A 14,404-nucleotide genomic window follows, 5' to 3' on the forward strand; every position below is an offset into this window, starting at 1 on the left:
CATGTGAACAAGAGCTAGGAAGTAACACAGTTACAAGTAACTAGTTTGGGGATCAGGCCTGATGAAACTAGTAGTTGCAGCCACTTTTAGGTGTGAGAAGGAATGGCTTCCAAATACTGTAGGTTCCAAGACTCTCCATCGCTTTTGCAGATGCTGAAAAATGCAGAAATATTAGAACGCTGTATCTTGTGTGGCCTTTTGTTCTGGTAAATGCACCCTGGAGAGAACATATTTCTGATTTTTTAAATCTTTTTAATTTAGTGTTTTCAGCCAGTGGGGTTAAGTGAATCTGCAGATAAGTGAATCAGCGGATACTAAAAGAGGTGTCTCCTTCTGGGTGTCGCTCCTCGAAGGAAGAACCTCAAAAGCACGGGGAAGGGGTAAGAGACAAACCCTCCAGGCCACTTTTGTGGTGTCAGGACTCAGCTCCCACCAGCACTCGGCACACACTCAGAGGAACCCCTTTCCTGCATTTGGACCCATCTCCCGAACGATGCCGGCTTGACTTGCTTTAAAGGAAACATTTTCTATTAGGACGGAAAAACTGCCGACAGAGGCATTCAAAGAAGAGGTTACCTCCGCTGTTTGAAAGAGCTCAGGTGGATGGCTCCGTTCCTGGGCTGACCCAGTGAAGAACGTCATTGGAAGCTCCTTTGTTTTGTTTTGTTGTTGTTTTTTCCTCTCAGGCCTGAGGACAACACCCAAAGCCGGGCAGCAGCCTTGACGTCAAAGCAGAGGGACTGGCCTCTGGTCTTGGGAAGCAGTGCCCCCCTGAAAGGAACGAAGCTCCATCTGAGGTCCCCCTCGGGTTCGCTGGAAGCAATCACCGGTGAAGCGCTTGCCTTTGGAAGCTTAAGGCCAGGTCCTCTCTTGTGCCCGATCCGGGCTGCACTGCAGAAGTACAGAGACTCACAGAGGAGACTAGCGATAAGTTCCCCAGATTGTCCACCCCTTTCTCATTAACTTCAGGCCTCACAAGGAAATGGGAGGCTGTCGTAATTTGGGTCGATCATGAGGAGACCAAACCTGCCATAATGCTTAGAAGGCAGTAGGAAAAGACGAAGGCCACCCGTGAGATGGATTCGCTCAATAAAGGAAGCCACAGGTCTTGAGTTTGGAGGCCACTGGACTTTTTTGTGAGGCCCTTCATTCGTAAGGGCAACGTAAGCTGGAAGCCGACGTGATGGCGTAATACGTACAGGGGAAATATGCCAAAGGAAATGGCCGCCAGGGTTTTAATCTTGCATCGGAACGAGATCCACCTCAAGCCACCATTTTGGGATAAAAGCAGGGTGTGCAGCAGGCCCCTAAAATGAATAATAAAAAAGAAAGGTTACTTACCTGTAACTCTGGTTCTTCAAGTGGTCCTCTGTGAATGCACACTAATGGGTTAAGCCTGTGTGTGCGCAGAGGCCTCGGAATATTCTAGAGCTTAAAGTAACACTTTTTGGCTCCTCCCCCCAGAACCTCATGGTCCGCCTGCCCTAACAGTTACCTCAGTTCCCCAAATTCCGCTGCTGCTCTGAAGGCGAGACAGCCGTGACAGAAAGTGGGGAGGACGGGCGGGACGTGTGAATTCACAGAGGACCACTCGAAGAACCAGAGTTACAGGTAAGTAACCTTTCTTTCTTCGTGGCCTCTGTGAATGTAGACTAATGGGTGATTAGCAAGCTACCTCAAAAAAGGAGGAGGGACGTCACGGCAAAACAGCAGACAGGACCACGTGTCCAAAAATGACATCCTCCTTGGCCCGCAGATTCAGGCAATAGTGAAAGATGAAGGCTGACGGAGCGGGCCAAATGGCAGCTGTGCAGGTGTCTAGCAGCGGGACACCCGTGAGGAAAAGCTGTAGAAGTAACCAAAGTTCCGGTAGAGTGAGCGTTCACCAGGCGTGGTAGTGGATTTTTTTTTCCAGTTCACACGCTACAGGTGATTAGACTTGAGAAAAAAGCAGTCCTGTAAACATAGAACAATAATGCTCTGCAAACATCTAGCAGGTGAAGTGATCTCTCTACATCTGTAGGCAGTTAGGAAAGAAAGTGGGCAGACCGATAGGCGGCCGAACATGAAACTCAGTAGAAACTTTGGGTATGAAGGAGACATCTGGGTGCAGTATAACTTTGTCCAGGTAAAAAAAAGTAGGAAGGGAGGAGCCACCTGAAGTGCTACTGGAAGTAACTGCAACTAAGAAATAACCTTGAAAGTCAACAAATGTTCAGCAGTTGTGGTCAGTGGCTCAAACGGTGAACGTGAAAGGCACTTAGGACAGTGTGAAGAGTCCACTGTGGTATAGACTGGCCCCTTGGAGGGAAAACCTCTTCATTTAGGGTAGCGAAAACAAGGCAGAGAGGCAGGGAGATTATGAGTAGTAGTAATTTTGGTAAATGCCAGCCAATTGCAGAAATAGAGTTGATTGGTAGAGGGCTTCCTGGAGTGTGATAATGTGGAGTTTATTGAGGAGGAATTCTCCACCCCGTGAGGTGAAGAGCTTGTAGGTCTGGACAGTACGTTTTCCCTTGATTCTGGGTCAGAAGATGAGGAATAGACATGGAGCCTGATGACACTGTCAGCAGCGTTGTGAACCACAGACGTCTGGGTCAGTATGGGGCTATGAGGATCAAGGTGGCATTATCATGTCATGTCTTCACTATTATGCGCAGTAGGAGAGGTATTGGAGGGAACATGTAGATGAAGCACCATGAGGGCGTCTTCTAGAGAGTTTACCCCTAGTCCAGGCCATGAAAGATAGATGGCACACTAGCTGTTCACCTCAGTTACAAGGGCATCTATGGCAGGAAAAAAAACATCTCTTGCAGATTCTGATGAATGTGCAATGGTCCAGAGACCACTCGTGTATTTGGTATGTTCGCCTGCTCAGATGGTCCGTCCATGTGTAGTCCTGGGCAGAGATGTGCACAGCAGATGGAAAGATGTGGAATTCTAGACACCACTCCCAAAATTGAACAGTCAGGTACAGTAGAGGAAGAGAATGCATGCCTCCCTGTTTGCTGACGTAGTACATTGCTGTCGCATTATCCGTAGTAACATGGACAGCCATGCCTAGCATGAGAGGGAGGAGCACCCGAAATGCTTTGAAGATGGCCAGCAATTCCAGATTGTTAAAAAGAAGAAAGCTTTACTTCACTGACCAGGTGTCGTAGATATGAAGACTGGTACAGTGGGCTCCCCATCCGACCAGACTGGAGTCTGTCGTGATTCTCGAGGTAGGTAGGAGCGGAGCAAACAGTCGTCCCAGGGACAAGTCTTCTGGGTTGATTACCAGCGGGGTTGGTGCGCAAGCTCACGAGTAATCTGGAGGCGTATGTAGGGCGTATCTGTCATGGGGTTAAAGTTGGGTTACTTACCTGTAACTTTGGTTCTTCTAGTGGTACTCTGTGAATTCACACAATTGGGTTAATCCTGTGCCTGTGCAGGACGTCCGGAAGATTCTAGAGCTTTAGAAAAAGAGTCAATTAGCTCCCCCCCGCGGGTATATAGGCCCCGCCTCCTCCATCTTCCTTTCAGTTCCCCAAGTCCGCCATTACCGTATAAAATTAGATAAGCATGGTATCATAGAATGGTACTGTGACAGAGGGGGAGGATGGGAGGGATGTGTGAATTCAAAGAGTACCACTAGAAGAACCAAAGTTACAGGTAAGTAACCTAACTTTCTTAGTAGTGGTCTCTGTGAATGCACACAATTGGGTGAATAGCAAGCTGTACTCACCGGAAAGAGGGCCGTCACGGTATCAAGGATGACAGTATTGCCCGTCCAAACGCCGCATCATTTTTGGCTCTGACATCCAGGCGGTAGTGTCTGGCAAACGTCAGGTGGCCCAGGTAGCTGCCTTGCATATATTTTGCAGTTGGACACCTTTGAATAGGGCTGTCAAGGTGGAATGGGCCTTCAGTCCATCCGGAACAGGCTTATGAGCCAGCTGGTAAGCCAGCTGTATGAGTTGAACAATCCATCTAGATAGTGATTGAGAGGAAGCAGGAGCACCTTTACGTGATCCGTGGTAACACAGGAGAAGACGCAGAGAGCGTCTAATGTGCTTGGTACGATGCAGGTAAAAGGCAAGGGTCCTTCTGACATAGATAGAGTGGAGTTTACCCTCTAACAGCGTAGTCGGAGAAGGGAATAATGTTGGAAGCACAATGGACTGATTAATGTGAAAGTCCGATACCACCTTTGATAGGAAGGAGATGTCCATGTACAAGGTGACCTTATCGGGAGGCATCTGGAGATAAGGAGGGTCTGACCGTAAAGCGGCGAGTTCACTCGCTCTTCTGGCCGAAGTGATAACCACCAGGAATGTGGTTTTTAGAGAGAGCAACTTCTCTGAGCAGGTAGCCATCGGCTCAAATGATGGCTTGGTGAGGGCTTCCAGTACCAGTGGAAGGGACCATTGTGGTACGATGTTTTGAGAAGGAGGTCGTATGTTTTGGAGGCCTTTTAAAAATCTTTTAAGTGTAGGGTCGGAAAAGAGTCTGGCAGAAACGGATGGAGGAGGTTGGTGAGCGACGACTGTCGAAATGTAGACTTTGAGAGTGGAGTGAGCAAGTCCCATATTGAAGAGATGCAGCAGGAAGGTAAGTACTGTGGGTAGGGATACTGGTACTGTGGTCATGCCTTTGGTTTGGGCAAACTTGGTATAGGCTTTCCATTTACCCTTGTGTAGATGAGAGGTGGATGGCTTTCGCGCTTGATCTAGTACCTCACGGAATTGGGGGTTATCCTCCATGCCGTCAGGTGAAGGGACCGGACATCGGGATGGAGAAGGGCCCCGTTGTTCTGCGAGAGGAGGGACGGTATCTGAGGTAGGTGGTATACTTCCTCCGTTATTTCTGATAGGTGAGCAAACCAGGGCTGCCTCAGCCACCATGGGGCAATGAGGATTGCATTTCTTCGGTACTGGATAATCCTGGTTACTGTCCTGAAAAGCAGTGGTATTGGGGGAAACAGGTAAGTTAGTTCTCGCGACCACGGTATGAGGAAAGCATCTCCGAGGGAGGAAGCGTCCATGCCCGCCCTGGAGCAGTACCAGTCGCACTTGCCATTGAGATGGGATGCGAAGAGGTCTAGTGTGGGCTGCCCCCAATGGTGGCAAAGTTCGAGAAAAATCCGCCTGGTCTAGAGCCCATTCGTGCATTCTGGTGAGCAGCCTGCTCAAATGGTCCGCCAGGGAGCTGTCCCTGGAAGCAATATGGATCGCTTGTGGGAAAATGTCGTGTGAACGGCACCATTTCCAAAATCGAATGGTCAATCGAAGGAGAGGTTTGGATCGGGTTCCACCTTGTCTGTGGTATTGTCTGTTACCAATTGCACTGCACACCCTTGTATGCGCAGCAGGAAGGATTGGAAGGCCTTCATGACAGTTAACAGCTCTAACTGATTTATGTGCATGAACCTTTGGGTTGAAGTCCAGAGGCCGTGAACTCGTAGGTCTTGGCAATGTGCACCCCATCCTCAGGGGCTGGCGTCCATGACAACTTGTATGGACAGGTATGGAGGGTGGAATGGCCTTCCCAGTGACAAGTTGCTGGGTCTTGTCCACCAAACGAGATGTCAAGCTAAGTGAGGAGGGATTTTTAGCTTTTTTGAGGATGTGTCAGTCACGGGATCGAACTGAATGAGGAACCAAGATTGCAGGGGTCTGAGTTCCAATCTTGCATATGGTACCACTGAGGTGGTGGATGCCATCAGGCCTAGGATGTGCTGTATTTCATGCGCTGTAACTGTTGTGAGCGGTGTGGGTTTGCAGACTGCCACCTGGATCTTGCGAATACGCTGTAGTGGCAGAAAGGCCTTTGTGTGAACAGAGTCCAGAGTTGCTCCTATGTAGGAGACTACCTGGGAGGTTATCAGGTTCGACTTTTTTGCGTTGATTTTCAACCCTAGTTTCTCCAGGGTGGAGAGGGTGAAGTCCGTGGCAGAAAGGGCTTTGTGGTAAGATTGTGCCACCAGAAGCCAATCGTCGATGTAAGGGAAAATTTTTATCCCCTTGGTTCGGAGGTATGCTATGACTGGTGCCATGCATTTCGTGAATGTCCTGGGGGCCGTGGAGAGCCCGAACGGTAGGCCATGAATTGGAAGGTGTCATGGTGGAACCGGAATCGGAAAAATTTTTGATGAGATGGGTGGATGGAAATATGGAAATAAGTGTCTTGTAAGTGGATGGTGATGAACCAGTTCACCTGAGACAAAAGAGGGAGAATGGAATCAAGAATAAGCATACAAAACTTCTTGTAAAATATGTACCAGTTAAGGCCTCTGAGATCCATGATGGGTCTTATACCCCCATCCTTCTTTGGGACTGTGAAGTAGCAAGAGAAAAACCCATCGCTGATGTCATATGGTGGGATCCTAATTATGGCCCCTTTGGATAGCAAGGATGAAATTTCCAAATGCAGTGGCATGGAAAATGGGGGAGACTTGACTGTTTGGTAAGGGGGTTCATGAGAATTCAATTCTGTGGCCTTTCTGAATGATACTGAGAACCCATTTGTCAGTAGTGATGTTACGCCATTCATGCAGGAATGGGGACAATCTTGTGGAAAATGGAGAGTTATGAGAACTGCTCACCCCTGTGCTGAGTCTCACGAAAGGACTGCTTGGGGCTGCGGAAACGTTGCTGCTTGAACAGCGGAGCGGTGGACTGCTGGGTTTGTTAAGTCCGGTCGTGTTGTTGCTTATTGTACCGAGAGGGTTGGCACTGGGCGGAAGATTGGCTTTCTGTAGGCCTGTTTCTGGTACCAATACGGCTGGTATGGTACGTAGGATTTCGCTCTCTTTCTCATTTTATGAATGTTTTCCATGATTTCATCACTTTTGGAATTACTGTAAATAGTCCAACAGCATCGAAGGGAAGATCTTTGATTTTCATCTTTGTGTTGTCAAGGATACTGGCTGTTGTAAGCCAGGCGTGGCATCTAACAGCGATAGCAGTCAACATAGACTTGGAGGCAATGTCTGCCGTGTGCTTTGCGGCGAATCGCAGTTGTCTGGTGAGGGTATTAGCCTCTTCGTAGACGTTGAGGGCCTCGGTTTTTGAAGGATCAGGCAAGGACTGTAACACTGGGATTATCTTGTTCCACAAGTGCTTCTGATATGGCCGCTTGGTAGTTATTTTAATTAGTAGGGCAGCAAAGGTATAGAGCTTTTTGCCAAAAGTGTCCGATTTCTTTCCTTCTTTGTCAATAGGCGTAACCGATGATCAGGTATGGGATTTGTATTGAGTAGCTTCAACCACAATGGAGTTGGGCGAAGGGTGCTTGGTAAGGAAATCAGAGTCCGAACCATGCGTCTTGTAATGGTGTTTGATTTTGCGAGGCACTTGAGCCATTGCAGGAGATTTGTCCCATGAAGTTTTTACCAGTTCAAAGAGAGCTGGAATAAGGCTTAGGCTAGGAGGGGAGGCTTTGTCCTGCTCCATGTCGTGAAAAACTAGGTCCTGTTCTTGTTGAGGGATCTGTGCATCTAGTTGGAATGTTTTTCCCATGCGCATGATAAGTTGCGCGTATGATGAAAAATCCTCTAATGAGGGTTGGGATGACGAACCCTAGCCACCTGCGTCAGGAGCGTCTGAATCACTGGATGCTGTAGAGTGGTTATCATGGGACGATTGCGAGGTGAGAGAGGGAGAGCACTTTGGCACTGTATCTTCTGGTACCATATCCACATCCAATTGGGTGGATGGAAAGAAGGGGTCGGTATCGTGGACACCAGGACCGGAGTAGAGCGTCATAGCCTGGACCAAGGAGTGCCAGCTGCTGCACTTAGCACGCTTAGAAAGTGCTGCACATACCATAGGGAATCACCTTTTACGGGATGGTGCCTGCGGAGTAAAAAGATTCACTTGTGGCTGGTGTAGAATAGGAGGAGCCACAGTATGGTGCCAGGATGGCTGAGGGACGGTGGTGCCTGGAAACTCTGGTGGGTAGGCATAGCCTTGGTATGGGTACGGCCGGAATGGAGTGTAGTAAGGGTGGCCAAATTGTGGCGGGCCCTGTGGACGGTACCCATCGCCTTCATCCCGAGGCTGGTACGGAGTAGTATGACTACACTTTCCAGTATGCTTCCTAAGAGTGTTGTGAGCAGACTCCTGTTTGGACGGAGACTTGGTATCAGCCTGCCCTGAGTATCGAGGGCTTGAATGGGCAACGGCCTGGCTGATGTCTGGCACAGTCTCAAATTGGCCAGAGTTAGGTGACATGTACATGGTATTCTGAGCCGTCTAGGCTAATGTGCTCCTCTGTATCAGAAAGTCCAATTGCTTCCCTCGAAGACTCCTCGAGCAATATCGAGGGAGCAGGAGGAGGCACAACAGGCAGTTTAGATGGTTTCTTCACTTTGGTTTATCAGTGGTCTTCTTTTTTGTAGGCATAGTAGGACGAGAAAGCGCTTTGGCTTTAGGCAGTTTAGAGCGGCAAAGAAATGGTAAGCGCCGCCTGGTCTGCTTAGACGCCTCAGCACGCGGGGGAGATAGTGCTGGAAGAGAGGCACTCTCCATGGCGGGAAAAAGAGTCTTTTCGTAGAGGAAAGACCTAAGTCTTTGCCGCCTTCGCTTGATAACTTGCTTAGAAAAAACTTTGCAGGCAATGCAAGACTGATCAAGATGCGATTCTCCCAAACAAAACAAGCATTTATTATGCCCGTCTGATAAGGGGATTTTGCGGGAGCAGATGGCACACTGCTTGAAGCCCCGAGGGGCCATAAACAAAAGAAGGGAGATCTGTTGATGGGGGGGGGAAACGCAACAGAACAGCAGGTAAAACAACAAAAATAGTAGTTTCTGTCGAACAACCATAAAGTAAAATAAAAAAGGGATTAGAAAAAAACTAGCTAAGCTAGAGTACTTAACGGTTGATTGCTCTGCTCTTCCTGCGTCCTACAGGAACGGCAGAAAAAGAGGAACTGAAAGGAAGACGGAGGAGGCAGGGCCTATATACCCTCTGGGGGGAGCTAATTGACTCTTTTTCTAAAGCTCTAGAATCTTCCGGACGTCCTGTGCAGGCATTCACAGAGACCACAAAGAAAGGGTAGATGCCAGGCCTGAAGGGACCGTATCTTGAGCCTCGCGTGCTTTATGACAGACGTGGTGGAAATCATGAGCCCCCGAATATTTTTGGCCTGATGTGCTGTGATCCAAGACAACGGAGGGGAGTGACTTATCGGGGAACAAATTCTGTGAAAGGAAAAGCTCTTGCCGGTCAAGAGTCCAATACGGCCCCTATGTAAGCTACTGTGTGAGAGGGAAGAACCGATTTCTTTTTGTTGACCTTGAGACCAGATCTGCCAAGAGAGAACGGATGATGTTGGTGTGTTTTATCGCTTGATCTTTTGAGTGAGCAACGAGAAGCCAACTGTCTATGTATAGATAGATGGCTATGCCCAATCGATGGAGGAAGGCTGGCACCGGAGCCATACATTTTGTGAACACTCAAGGTGCCATCGAGAGCTGAATGGCAAGGCGCTGAACTCTGAAATGGACCTTCCTAGAGAGAAGTGGAGGTATTCGCGATGATCGCTTCTGATGTAGATGTGGAAGCAGGCGTCACTCAAGTCTATCAAAGTAAACCACTCTCCTTGTCAAATTAGTGGAAGGATATGTTTCAAGGTCACCATGCGAAAACGGCACTGGTTGATGAAGAAAAATCAGGACCCTTAGGTCTAAAATGGGGCGTAGTAATCTGCTCCCCCTTTTTTTGGAGGGCGGAACCAGAAGTATCCTGAGAAAACCTGGATCAGAGGGACCTGGAGTGGCAGGACATGTCTGATTTTCCAAAAAGGATCTTTACCTCATCTCATATGGTGGTAGAAGAGTGAGTGTAAATCACCCGCTGGGGCGGTGTATCCCAAAACTCTATGGTGCACCCATAGGTGACGATGGAAAGAGCCCAGGCATCCGAGGTGATGTGGGTCCCTGCAGAAAGAAGGGAGTAAGGCATACTGAACGAGTGACACAGAATCAAGGGATGGTAAGCGGAAGGAAGTCACAGACTGTTGGGTTTTTTGTCAGACTTCCTATAGGAATGGCGGGGACAGCAACATTGATTGGATTGCCTGGGTTGGTATTGAGCCAACTGTTGAGGGAGGTATCTTTGTTGAGAAGTATAAGGTCTGTATACACTATAAGAGTACTGATGCATCAATGGGAATTTTTGGGATCTATAATAAGGCTGAACGTTGTACAACCATGCTGTTTTCCTCATTCTTTGAAGGCTGTCCAGGATGTTGTCAATCTAGGGATCAAATACAGTGGGGTCTTGACTTAAGAACGGCTCGAGTTAAGAACATTTTGACTTAAGAACCACTCTCACAGGAAAATATTGACTTGACTTACATACTTAGATTTGAGTTAAGAACTGGAAAAAAAAAACCACGTGGGAGGCAGGGAAAGTGCAAAATTTGAACTTTCAGTTAACTGTTGGCCAGTGAAAAGGGTGCCTGTCTGCTTTCTCACTCCTCCCAGCGTTTAGAGAGTGGATTGGGAGACAGTCTTCAGACTGCCTGGTACTGTACTGCCTGGACTGTATTTTCCCTGCCTTCCCTGAACCTTTCTTGACCTAAGAAAAAAAAGAAACAAAATATCCCCCTCTAGTAGTCAAAGGCAGAATAGCAGCTTCCCATTAGTTTCTATGGACGGAAAAGAGCAGATACGGATCAAATGGTTTTCAATGCATTCCTATGGGAAATGCAGATTTGACTTGAGAACTTTTTGACTTGAGAACCGCCTTCCAATACGGATTAAGTTCTCAAGACCCCATTGTAACCTGGAGCCATTAAAAAGCAAGCCCCCTATTCCGAATCGGACATCATCAGAAATGATGACTGACCTAAGCCAATCGTGTCGTCTCAAGGATACTCCAGTCATGAGTTGTTTGGAGGTGGCCTTGATAATGTGACCTGTTGTCACACTATCTTGCCGAGAGAGGGACATGGTGTCTTAATGGAGAGCAAGCCCTTTCAGTTTAGGTTCTGCTGGGGCTGCCTGAAGAGAGGGTAGTGCACGGTTAGAGAGGCTGATATGCACCTCATTTGGAGAAACATGGCTTGCTGTTTGTTTTGCTTCTCCCAGCCAAAAGCCATAAAGTACTTAAGTTGTAAACGTCAGTTCCTCAACAGAGCTGGAGTCCCAGACTCCAGCTTTCTCCAGCTTCGGTTATAAATTAAGAATCAGTCCCAGTAAGTTAAAGTCCACCTCTTACAGAATCTCCTTGGACCTTCTTTTCTTCCCTTTTTTTATTATTATAAAAGTTCATAAAAGTTACTATGTGTTCCCATCGAGGACAGGAGGTAGATAACAAAAGTCTCTGTCCTTGTCCGCCCCAGCTCCTCTTTTCAGGCGTGACGCAGTAATAAAATACTGATCTGTTTGGGTTTAAAGCTTACTTGCCGCTTCAAGATTACACTATCTTCTCAAAATCAGTCGCTTAAGTTTATTTTGTACTTACGAGCGTTGAAACTAATTGGCTCTGTTGATGCAGTCCTTCATGAATCTTCGTGCTTCTCCCTCCTGCCACGGAGCTTTTACAGCTAGGACAACCATAAAAAAATGGCGTCAACGGAATCCTTTTGTCTAGACGAGTGATCTGAGGGGGTGGTTGCTTTCCACCCCCCAGAAGTCCTCCGCTGTCTTATGACCCAAGGGAGGGCTTCTCCTCGCCCCCCTGCCCCCAATTTCTCGGGGGGGATTCTGAATTCTCGGCATGCAGCAGAAATCTGGAGAGTCCCAGATTTCTTGCTGCCTCGCTGTTTGTAGCTCCCCGCTGTTTATAGCTCCATATTTTGAAATCAGGGATTAGAAAGCATCTTTGTTTATCTACCTTCCAATAAGGATGGATACAACCTGAGAGATTATAAAGGCCTTTCAGAATATGAAAGTCAACATTATGAACTGTCTTCAAGAGCAGTTTTCGGAACTCCAGACTGTACTTTCGGAGCTGAAGAAAAAAACAGAATTGGGAATCTCCACAAGAACAGCGTACTGAAACAGAAGCCGGAGAGCAACTCATTTCAGTAGCACAAGAAAGGACTGCAAAATCCTTAAAAAGCAGGTTAGGAAAACAGGGGTATTGTGAGAAAGAGAACCAGAGGGGTGGAAATGAGATGTGTCCTAATTTGATGGGTGAATATGGAAATCAGAAAAGTGAAAAAAGGCGTAAAGGGAGATGGAATGATTACAAACCAGGCATTGCTTGTTTTCAATGGCAAATTATGATGATTGGGAAAAATCCAAATCAGAGACAAAATAGTTTAACTGGGTTCCATAGATGGTATTATAACATTAGGAAAAAGGAATAATTGATGATTATAATAGTAAAACGATTCTGATTATATTTGGAGAAAAATGACGATTAAGAATTATTAATTGTGTAATCTGGAATATGTATGATGAACATAATATTAGAAATTGAGGACTTTTAAGGTATACTTTAAGATGTAAATCAACTGTAGGTTAATAATGTTATGAGAGATCTGGATAATTTTTGAATTATTGGTGAAAGGTAAAATCTGGATATGAAATACATGTATATGTCGATGGAAAATAGACTCTTAATAGAGCATGGGAGATTATTAAGCTAGATAAATATACCTTGTGACTCTGTTTATGATGAATATAACATTAGAAATTGATGATTTTAAGGCATATATATAAAGAAATGCATTGCAACATGCTTAAATTTAGAAGGCAAGATACTTGAATATACTTATTCTCTGAAATATTGATACTATATGAAATTTTGATATGGAATATATATTTATATAGATTCTAAACTTTTTTATGGTGTTAGTGGCTGAAATGCGTTTTTTCTTTTCTTTTCTTTTTTCTTTTCATAATGGTAGCACGGATATTCTGAGGAATAATTGGAAGCCAAGGATGTGAGAGAAATAATTATTAGAATTTAGTACAATTTTAGGATGGATCACACTTGGAATTTTCATAGAGTAATAAGGTTGATGCAGTCAGACTTTTAAGAATGGAAATTTTGTATGGAATGCCTCCCCCCGGCCTATACATGTGGGGTTTTGTTTTGTTTTTGATTTTACTAGTATTGTTTTGACTTGTTTTTTTTTCATGAGTGTGTGTTTTTGTATGTAGAAAAAAATAATAAAATTTATTTTTTAAAAAAAGAGAGAGAGGTTGATATGGTAGGCACCCATAGCTGCCATGTAGTTTGCAGCCCTGATGGGCAAAGATGAGCTTTCTAACCTCCTTGTTACTTGGTGTGATAGTAGATCTTGAACGTGATCTGGCTTGTGTGGCGTCCACAGCCACAGAATAAGGAGGAGGATGCCTAGTCAAAAACTGTATTAGTACCATAGGTCTTGTACAGATTTTCTACACGCCTGGACATTTGAGGCACAGAGAAGGACTTTTCCCAGGTCTATTGAAGTAAGTGGAATAAAGATGGGAAAGGACAAGCGCAGGGAAGGTGCTGATTCCTCATCAATATCTGCACAAACCTTATCAGACTGTCTGAAGTTGATGAACTGTTAAATCAAGAGCCTTATCAATCCTCTGTATCATGTTAGAACATGAATGAAATTCGGAAGTGAGGGATAAAGGAAAGCCATCATAAATATCAGAGTCTGGCGTGTTCAGGTTAGGAGTGAGTGGTCTGGTACCACGGAGTCGGAAGACTCAGAGTCAGTAGAAGAAAGTGGAGCATCAGAAGTGAAAAGGGACTTTTGGCTTCTTTTTCAGTATCCTTCCTCAGTATCATCAGTATTCAGTATCTTTCTTCAGAATACTTCAGTACAATGCATTTCTTATGCGCATATATTGTTTTAGCCTTCCGCTTGGTACCATGCACGGTACCAGCATGTTTTAGCCTTCTGCTTGGTACCGGGACACAGTACCAGCATCCTATGTACCGAGTGGCTCAGGTACCTTCGGGATGGTATGAGCAGAGGGGCCAGAATGCCTCTTGTTAGTCCCTATCGGTACCAAAGGGACCTCCGTCCTGGTCTTGGTCGGTACTGGAGGTGCCCGAGTCTTATGAGATGGCAGTACCAGGGAGGCTTCATGGTACCATCTCTTCTTGTGTCTTTTGGTATCAGGAGATGGAGAGTAGTCGGATTCAGAGGCACCATGGTATCATCGTTTCCTGTATTTCCTGGTATCAGGAGAGTGGTGGAGTCTGTGGTACTGAGATTTTTCTCTGTAGTTCTTAGACGTATGCTTGCAAATCTTAGGTCTTTCAAAGCCTTTGAGCCCCGAATGCCTCGGAGACTTGCCCTGCTCAGTATCAGGCAGGTTGATAGTGCCCTTAAGCCTTCTTTCTCATGATGGTGCTGACGTCCGGGGAGCCTTGAGGCTCAGAGCCCAGCAGCGATCGCGTGTCTGGAGGCGAGCTGGGGCTAGAAGGCACTGAGGAGGGGTGGCTTAAATATCTA

At 46.4% G+C, this 14,404-nt stretch overlaps 1 long non-coding RNA gene across 1 annotated transcript in view; it reads left to right on the forward strand.

Moving 5' to 3' along the window:
• Nucleotides 1–13,140, forward strand: part of LOC110079303 (uncharacterized) — a 16,361-nt gene extending 3,221 nt beyond the window's left edge. The window contains exons 3-4 of the long non-coding RNA XR_012080627.2: nucleotides 687–4,821; nucleotides 8,898–13,140. This is a non-coding gene — a long non-coding RNA (uncharacterized LOC110079303). The remainder of the gene's footprint in view (nucleotides 1–686; nucleotides 4,822–8,897) is intronic.
• Nucleotides 13,141–14,404: the final 1,264 nt, after the last annotated feature.

Source organism: Pogona vitticeps, chromosome 7 (genome assembly GCF_051106095.1).
Source record: "Pogona vitticeps strain Pit_001003342236 chromosome 7, PviZW2.1, whole genome shotgun sequence".
Classification (NCBI taxonomy): domain Eukaryota; kingdom Metazoa; phylum Chordata; class Lepidosauria; order Squamata; family Agamidae; genus Pogona; species Pogona vitticeps.